Raw genomic sequence first — 8,238 nt, 5'->3', positions numbered from 1 at the left:
TGTTTGTGGTTTGTGTTTGCTGTTATTATTACTAGTTGGTGCATCAGCACTTTCTACTAGAGGCTGCTTTCATTATAAGCAGTAAATTCTATATCTACAGTTAATTACAATGTAAATATTTTATACATGTAACTACTCTAAACTACTGTCAGGAAATACAAATTATAAAAGATAAAAGGAGTTGCTTTATTCTTTAGCAACTCCATTCAATTGCTGAACCACAATTGATCACCTCTGTTACCCCTTGACATAGAAAGCGGTATGCACTGCACTGATTACTAGGTTGAGCATATGGTTTTAAATGTGTGTTGTGCTGTGTCATTTTTGGACCCATGTGGACCATGTGCCCCAGTAATTATGGTTGCCCGAATTTATGTTACAGTGGGACACAGTTGTGACACGCGCAGGTGTTCCCCCAGACCCAATGGCTTTTGCTGCTGCATGGAGTTAAGAGCAAGGCAGCACAAGCCATATGTCTTTCAGAAAGCAGCAGTGCCATTGTCACACAGTATTTGAGATTCCAATATGTATGTGTATCTATACATGGAATTAGCCTCAAATAAATTAAATGAAAGCCTGTATATATTGAATTAAAACTCAAATATAGTGAATGAATAAATCAAATGAATCCTGAATATATAGAAAGAAAGTCTGAATATATTGCATAAAATTTATGTTACAGAAGCTCTGGTGCCATCTTCTGTTTTAGATGTGTAATATTATAGCATGTGACATAACTACAGGTCATGGAAATCACTGCACAGGCTCAGGACCACTTCCAGAAATCATTGTCTGTGAGCACAGTTCACTGTGCCATCCACAATTGCAGGTTAAAGCTTTATCATCCAAAGAAGAAGACATATATGAACATGATCTACCTCTTCTTTAAAAGATCATGGAAGGGTTGAAAACTATTCTGTAGTCAGAATAATCCAAATTTTTAAGTCATTTTGAAAAACATGGACACTGTTGCATCCTTGAAATAAAGAGGAGAGGGACTATCCGGGAGGATGGTAGGAGGGATGGAGCTTATCGCAGCTGATGTGGGGGAAGCAGGTGGACGGTGGACAGGCCAGCGAGCAAGGTTATGTATCAAATACGCACAAATAAGAAATATAACACTACATCACAACGTCTCCCTCTCACCTCACCGCAAGAACGAACTGCGTTTGCGGGGCGTGGTGCGGTGTTGAACACGTGACTTAGGTGCGGTCGGTCACTCCAGATTTCCTGAAAAGTAGTAGCAGCGAGAGCTCGCTGACAGAGTGTTTCGGAATCGGAGAGAAGAGGCGCATAAGTAATAGTCACAATGAGTTTCGATCTGTCAGAAGGTAAAAATATATTGCAGCTTTACGTGTTTTTTTTTCTTTAGCTGCACTCTTCTGTTGTTCGAAGATTTTGCGCTTTTGTTCGCGCAAAACCTGCGAACAGGTTTTGCGCTCCATATTGCGATATGTGGACACATGGTCCTTAAAACCCTGTCCCATCTTTGTCTTTGGCAGCTGCGGGTAAGGACGAGGAGATAAAGAAGGAGGAAGCACAGAAAGATGAACTCAATTTTCCCTGGGGCAAGAACAAAGATAAGGACAAGGTAAGACTTTTAATTCGCTTTCCAGAACAAAATGTGCGCTACGGATGGGAGTTGCATAAACACGGTGACGAGAATTGACATCTCCTCTTGTAAACCGGTTTTTCTCGTATTTCCTTACTTTTGATTAACTACAATAATCACGACATAAAAAAACTATTTATTAATTGTAAACTTTGTATATTTTTAGGAAGGCAGCAAAGACAAGTCTGGAAGTAAGGACAAGGACAAGTCTGGAAGTAAGGACAAGGACAAGCATAAGGACAAGCATAAGGACAAGGACAAGCATAAGGACAAGGATAAGGACAAGTCTCACAGCAAGGAACATGGTGAGAAGAAGAAGGAGAAAAAGAAAAAGGAGAAGAAGCATGGAGGCAAATCTTCCAGCAGTGATGAGGTAGGTGTACCTGTACGGTTTAGTTTCAGGGATCACTTCCTCATCTCCTGATCAGGCAAAGTGGTTCTAGTTGATTTTTATTATTATTGTTGTTGTTGTTATTATTATTATTATTTGTATTTATTATTAGTATTTTGTAGCCAAAGTCGTTATAGTTTTCGTATTTTTCTAATTCGTTTTTATTTTGATTTCTTTTTGTATTTAATTCGGTTTAGTTGAAGTTATTTTCCAGGGTGGATTCTCTTGTTTTAGTGTAGTTTGTATTATTATTATTATTATTATTATTATTTTATTGGAAGGAATGTATTTAGGACAGTAGGTAATTTCTTTTTTGTGATTCACCTTTTCCAAGCTCACAAAATATTTTTTTCAAAGGTTTATTTTTAATTTTTATTTTAGTTCATTAAAGTCTTTTCTCCCCATCTAGTTTTTGTTTTTAGTTTTAGGTAACTAAAATGACCGGGGCTGGCACAGTGAACACACACAGGCCACCTCCACATAGCTGTCAGTGCTCAGTGTGTGAACGTGTCTCTGTAGTTATAAACCTGCAGCTAAACTTGTAACAAACCTGTCACACCTCTGCTCTAACCCTAACCCTAACCCTTATCCGCCGAATCTTTGGTTCCTATGGAACAGCCATAACCAGCCTTACCAGTACTTGCAGTTTAACAAGATGAGACACACCCAGCTCTCTTTGTGTGCTAAAGAGCTCAGACTGTGATCAGATCTGACTGACTAACCCGCAGCAGGGGAACACCTACTCTTTCGTCTTTCAGAGGAATTCCTTTTCTCTGACTTGCACTTTTATTTTAAGAATCATGTTGCTCACATTTGTATGAAAAGACTTACACGCATATGAGCCAGTGTGTTACAGAAGAGGAAACTGGTCAGATGATATGAGAGCTGTGCCACACTTGGATCAGTCGTGACCTGATTACATTTCCCAATATTCCTGCCCTCCCCCCGGCTTTTAAAGTGTTCCTTTATAAATCATTGTTTCCTTTCAGCAGTAACGGGATTATTCCCTTTGTCATTTCAGGACTGATGCTTCTTCGGGGACCAAACTGCTATGTTAGTCTTTTTATAATATCATCTGTCGACTAAGTGAGTGTGCCAGTTTTTCTTTTTGTCCTTCTGTTGATGTCTCAAGTACACAAAACCGATGATTCCTGGAAATTAATGTTCTGACAACAAACAGTAGGTCTGCAGGATTTACCCCCATTTTTTTCCACTCCTGGCCTGTATGGTTTTTCACCACAAGATGGCAGTAATGTCCACATAAAGCAAAAAAATGTGAAGATACTTTCTGTTATGAGAACGAATAAAAATACACAGATCGTTGTTGTCTGTCACTGTCATTTATTTTTGTTTTGGTAAAATAAAAAAGAGTTGGACTAAAGTAAATAAACCACTCGAATATTTCTTCTTAAACCGGTGACTTTTATGAATAATAGTTGGGTTTTTATTTTTAAATTTGTTTTTTAAGTAAATGTTTTTTTTTATTTAGATGCGTGTACGTATACTAAAAGAAGCAGTTTTCCTGTGAAACTGTGAATTAAAGATCATTTGATGTAAAATGTTAAGTGTTTTCTTTCCTCCTGGAAACTGGCCTCTATGTTGATGGATGGATCAGTTGAGGGCAGAGTAGTCGTGCACAAGCAAGAACAAATATTTGCCATCTTAGAAAAAAAAAAATCCCAGAAATAAATTGATCACACTTCAAAAACCTAAAAAATATGGAAAGACACTTAACATCAAAGTGAGCTGTGTGTGACCCATGATGTAGAATGAGTTTCACATCCCTGCTCTAAATTATTGATAGAACTACTGACGTGGGAAAGAAAGAGTCATACTCAGCAGGTATGACATTGGACCACCAGCCTAAATTCTGCCTGGCCTGACACTGATCAGATATGTAAGAAACTTCCAGTTTAACACATTGATGTCATTGACAAACCAATTACAGGTCATCAAATACAGCAATTACAACATTCTGTTCAGTGCTATTTATGTAGCATCAAATCACAATAACAGTCACCTCAAGGCACTTTATATAGTAAGGTAAAAACCCTATGATAATGTGGTCATACAAGAAACCCATTAACAAAGAAAAAAATCTACTTTTGTGACTTAACTCATGAAGTTTAAGCAGCCAGTAAAAGTAGGCTGTGTCCCTTTTTTGTGGTTGGAAGATGCGGACAAGCTGTGAAGCACACTTCACGTTGACAAACGATCGGAACCAGACAGGTTCATTTTTAAACTGTGCCCCACTGCTCATTTAATTTTCTTTCCCTTCACCTTATGTTTTATCATTATGACTACTTGTCGACATGCATCTGAAGACTTGACCAAGTTTACATTTAAACGTCTTGTCCGGTGACTTTTCAAAATTTTCCAAAACTGCACTAACACTTTCACTTTTTATAATTTACCAGAGACAAAAAGATCAGAGGTAGAAGTGAATGTTTTTTAAAAGTTAAAAAAATACTCCTCCATTCAGCTTGCAAAAGGACTCTGGGATTCAGTGATTGATGGAGCCAGTGGCTGATTAGAGCTTCTAATTATAAAAGAAGGAGTCCTTTTTCAGCACGATTTTGTAATCACTCATGGCTGTGGATTCAGATTTACAATGGAGAAAGCAGCAGGAGTAGAAGAATAGTCACTGTTGAAAAATGAGAAATTTTCACAGGAAGTCACACACAGATTACTTATTTTAGGCCGGGATTGGACTGAACCCCCTTTTCCTTCAGAATTGCCTAAATTATTTGTTTCACAGATTCAACAAGTTGCTGGAAACGTTTGGCAAGGGTTTTTGGTCCATGTCAGCATAACACAATTTGTCATCTGCACATCAATAATGTGAATTTCCAGTTCCACCACATCCCAAAGCAGCTCTATTAGAGTAAGATCTGGTGACTGTGGAGGCCATTTAAGTACAGGGTGGGCCATTTATATGGATACACCGTAATAAAATGGGAATGGTTGGTGATATTAAAGTCCTGTTTGTGGCACATTAGTATATGTGAGGGGGCAAACTCCTCAAGATGGGTGGTGACCATGGTGGCCATTTAGAAGTCGGCCATCTTGGATACAACTTTTGTTTTTTCAATAGGAAGAGGGCCATGTGACACCTCAAACTTATTGGTAATGTCACAAGAAAAACAATGTTGTGCTTGGTTTCAACATAACTTTATTCTTTCATGAGTTATTTACAAGTTTCTGCCCACTTAAAATGTGTTCAATGTGTTGCCCATTGTGTTGGATTGTCAATGCAACACAATAGGCCATTCCCATTTTATTACAGTGTATCCATATAAATGGCCCACCCTGTACAGTGAACTCACTGTCATGTTAAACAAAAAACTGAGATGATCTGAGTTTTGTGAGCAGGTGTGCTACCCTCCTGGAACCAGCCATCAAAATATGGACATGATCAGCAACAACATTCAGGTTGACTGTGGTATTTAATAGGGGTGCAACGATACTCGTATCGATATTGAACCGGTCAATACAGTGCTTTCGGTTCGGTACGCATATGTACATGGCAAATTGAACCTCCCCCACCCTCATGACCCTGAAGGTAAGCGCATCATGGACTAAAGTAAAACAGTATGTTGGATGTGCCAGGCAATGCTCAATTACATGGATGGGAACTAGTGTGTTAGCGCAGTTAGCTCGTTAACGTGTTGGCCGTCTAGCCCCACGCACGGGCGATCCGCGGTAGCTCGTAAACAGAGATTTGCCGTGTTGTGGCGTTAACGTCATTTCAACGAGATTAACGCTGACAGCACTAGTGGGAACACAACGAATATGACTGCACATTTACACCGACATCATCCTAGTGCAAAGACAAGTGGAAGCAGACAAAAACAACAAGCATGCATGCTTCAAACTTTACCCGAGTCATTTAGACAGCCGTTAGCACATGATTCTCCTTATGGGGACCTGATATGTTTAATATTGTGGCGAGCTCAGACAAGGTGGAGACGGAGGTGTCGTTTGGTCTTGCTTCCCGTGAGCTAGCCAGGGAGCACAGCCGTTTATTGACATCTGCAGAAGAACGCTGCCGCTAGCTAACTGCTCAGCGCGGCAACCGCACAGCAACAACAACACAAAGGGCGCACCGTCGCAGTGAGAGGGCGTCACCCTTCACTATGGCAACATAAACAAAACATAACTGTACAAACAGAACCCCGAACAGTCCTGACCCGCTACATAGCCCCCATCTAAGGAGTCAGTCGTCCCCGACGACCCCATTACCCCACACAAAGTCCTGCAAATGTCCAGGTGCCTTCTTTTGGTGCACCGGCCGGTCACGACCGGCGGGGGAAAAGTCACTTGGGTCAGAACATGGGGTGCCACCATCGTCCCACTTCTGACACCAATGTGGCGAGCTCAGACAAGGAGGAGACGGAGGTGTCGTTTGGTCTTGCTTCCCGTGAGCTAGCCAGGGAGCACAGCCGTTTATTGACATCTGCAGAAGAACACTGCCGCTAGCTAACTGCTCAGCGCGGCAACCGCACAGCAACAACAACAGCAACACACAGGGCGCCCTCTGACCCCGGAAGAACACACCATCGCATCGAGAGGGCGTCACCCGTCACTATGGCAACATAAACAAAACATAACTGTACAAACAGAACCCCGAACAGCCCTGACCCGCTACAATATGCTACTGAGAATATAGCCCAGAAGAAGTGTATAGTATTGCTTTTATTTTGGAAAGAGACATTTCTCTGTAATAAACTCTCTTTTCCAAAGATGAGTGATTCCTCAATCAGATACAGGGCTCGCAAAATCGCTAACCCGACGTCCCGGGGCTAGCGATTTTTCCAGTCGGGCTACCAAAATCTATCTCTGCCCTGCCCATAGGGCTATGGTAGGAAGGAAAAATATATGTCAATGTTTTTGCATTCTTTCGGAAATGTAGCTGGGTAATTATGTCATTGGCATCGATGAGCCACTGTCAATATGTGACATATTGAAATCGCGTTTCAATTTGCGCTTGTTTTTTGCTTTCACTTTGCAATCGGGTGAACTGTGTATAGAGAGCGACAGTACTGATTGGTGAGTGATGATAATTTGCGCACCAATTCCTCTGATATCGTCTTATCAATCGTTAGCTTACTATGCAAACATGACAAGCTTAAACATGTGAGAGGTTGATCGCGCAGAGAATCGCTGACCGTTATGTGTGTCTGTGTAAAAGCAGCAGGATATATATTTCAGTTCTGCTGAGCCAAATAAGACAGGTCAGGGTGAAGAAGTGACAGCCAAAGAAAAGCTTACCACAAAACGGAAAAGTTATGACAAATCAGACTATAAGGCGAAAAGAAAGTGCAGCTTTATGGTTTCATGGACAAAAGAATTTCTGTGGCTGCAATATGACGAGCTATATAACCGGGGCTGCACATAAATGGTCCGCAGGTGCGCATTCGCTGTCAAAATAAAATAAAAAAAACGCGCACAAGATATGAAGTTGCAACGCGTGTTTGCATATATAAGATTTTCTGGAGGAGGACAGACGTTTGTTTAGAACTCTTAAAGATGTCGAAGAAGCAAGCTCCTTTAAGCAATTACTTTGGTGTTCTTCCACCTCCAAAGAAATGTCAGAAGGAGTCCGAACCACAAAAGAAGCACGTATTCTCGGAAAAGTGGTTGCAGGAGGTGAGCTGGCTTCAAACAAATGATGAACGCACAGAGATGTGGTGCGGAATGTGCCGTGAAAATCCCACTCTAGCGGACAAAAACAGTGCTTTTTATATGGACGCAAACGCGCGTTGCAACTTCTTATCTGGTGCGCGTCTTTTATTTTGACAGCGAATGCGCACATGCAGACCACTTATGTGCACCCGTGTAAATAACATAATGTTCCTCCGGGTGTGTTGTTGGTTTTCTCTCGATTCCTGAGTCGACAAGCGCCTTTGTTACTGGGACCAGTCATTTTAAGAAAGGCCCCCAGTAGAACCCATGAGCAATGCAAGAAATGCATTATTGCTCAGTCTGCAATATCTTTCCCAGAACAAACACCAATTGCAAATAACATACTAAAAATAAACCTGAAAAATCTGTTTAGAACAGCGTACTATGTTGCAAAGAGTGAACTACCACTGGCAAAATTTAGCAGTCTTTGCAAACTTCAAAAAGCAAATGGCCTAGATCTTGGTTCCACTTGTCTCTTACCCGTGACTTCAGTGGAAATTTCAAATTCAGGATCTGACACAGACTGATTCATGTTCTACACAGTTCTTAC

General features: G+C 40.9%; 1 long non-coding RNA gene across 1 annotated transcript; it reads left to right on the top strand.

Annotated features, from left to right (window-relative positions):
* The first annotated feature begins 1,172 nt into the window (after positions 1-1,172).
* Positions 1,173-3,326, top strand: LOC101471234 (uncharacterized). Its single transcript, XR_191605.3, has 4 exons — positions 1,173-1,331; positions 1,503-1,591; positions 1,779-1,985; positions 3,025-3,326. It is a non-coding gene; the product is annotated as an uncharacterized LOC101471234 (long non-coding RNA).
* Positions 3,327-8,238: the final 4,912 nt, after the last annotated feature.

This window comes from Maylandia zebra, linkage group LG14 (assembly GCF_041146795.1).
Source record: "Maylandia zebra isolate NMK-2024a linkage group LG14, Mzebra_GT3a, whole genome shotgun sequence".
Lineage (NCBI taxonomy): Eukaryota > Metazoa > Chordata > Actinopteri > Cichliformes > Cichlidae > Maylandia > Maylandia zebra.
Note: the sequence above shows the minus strand (reverse complement) of the source record. Positions and strands in the feature narration are given on the sequence as shown.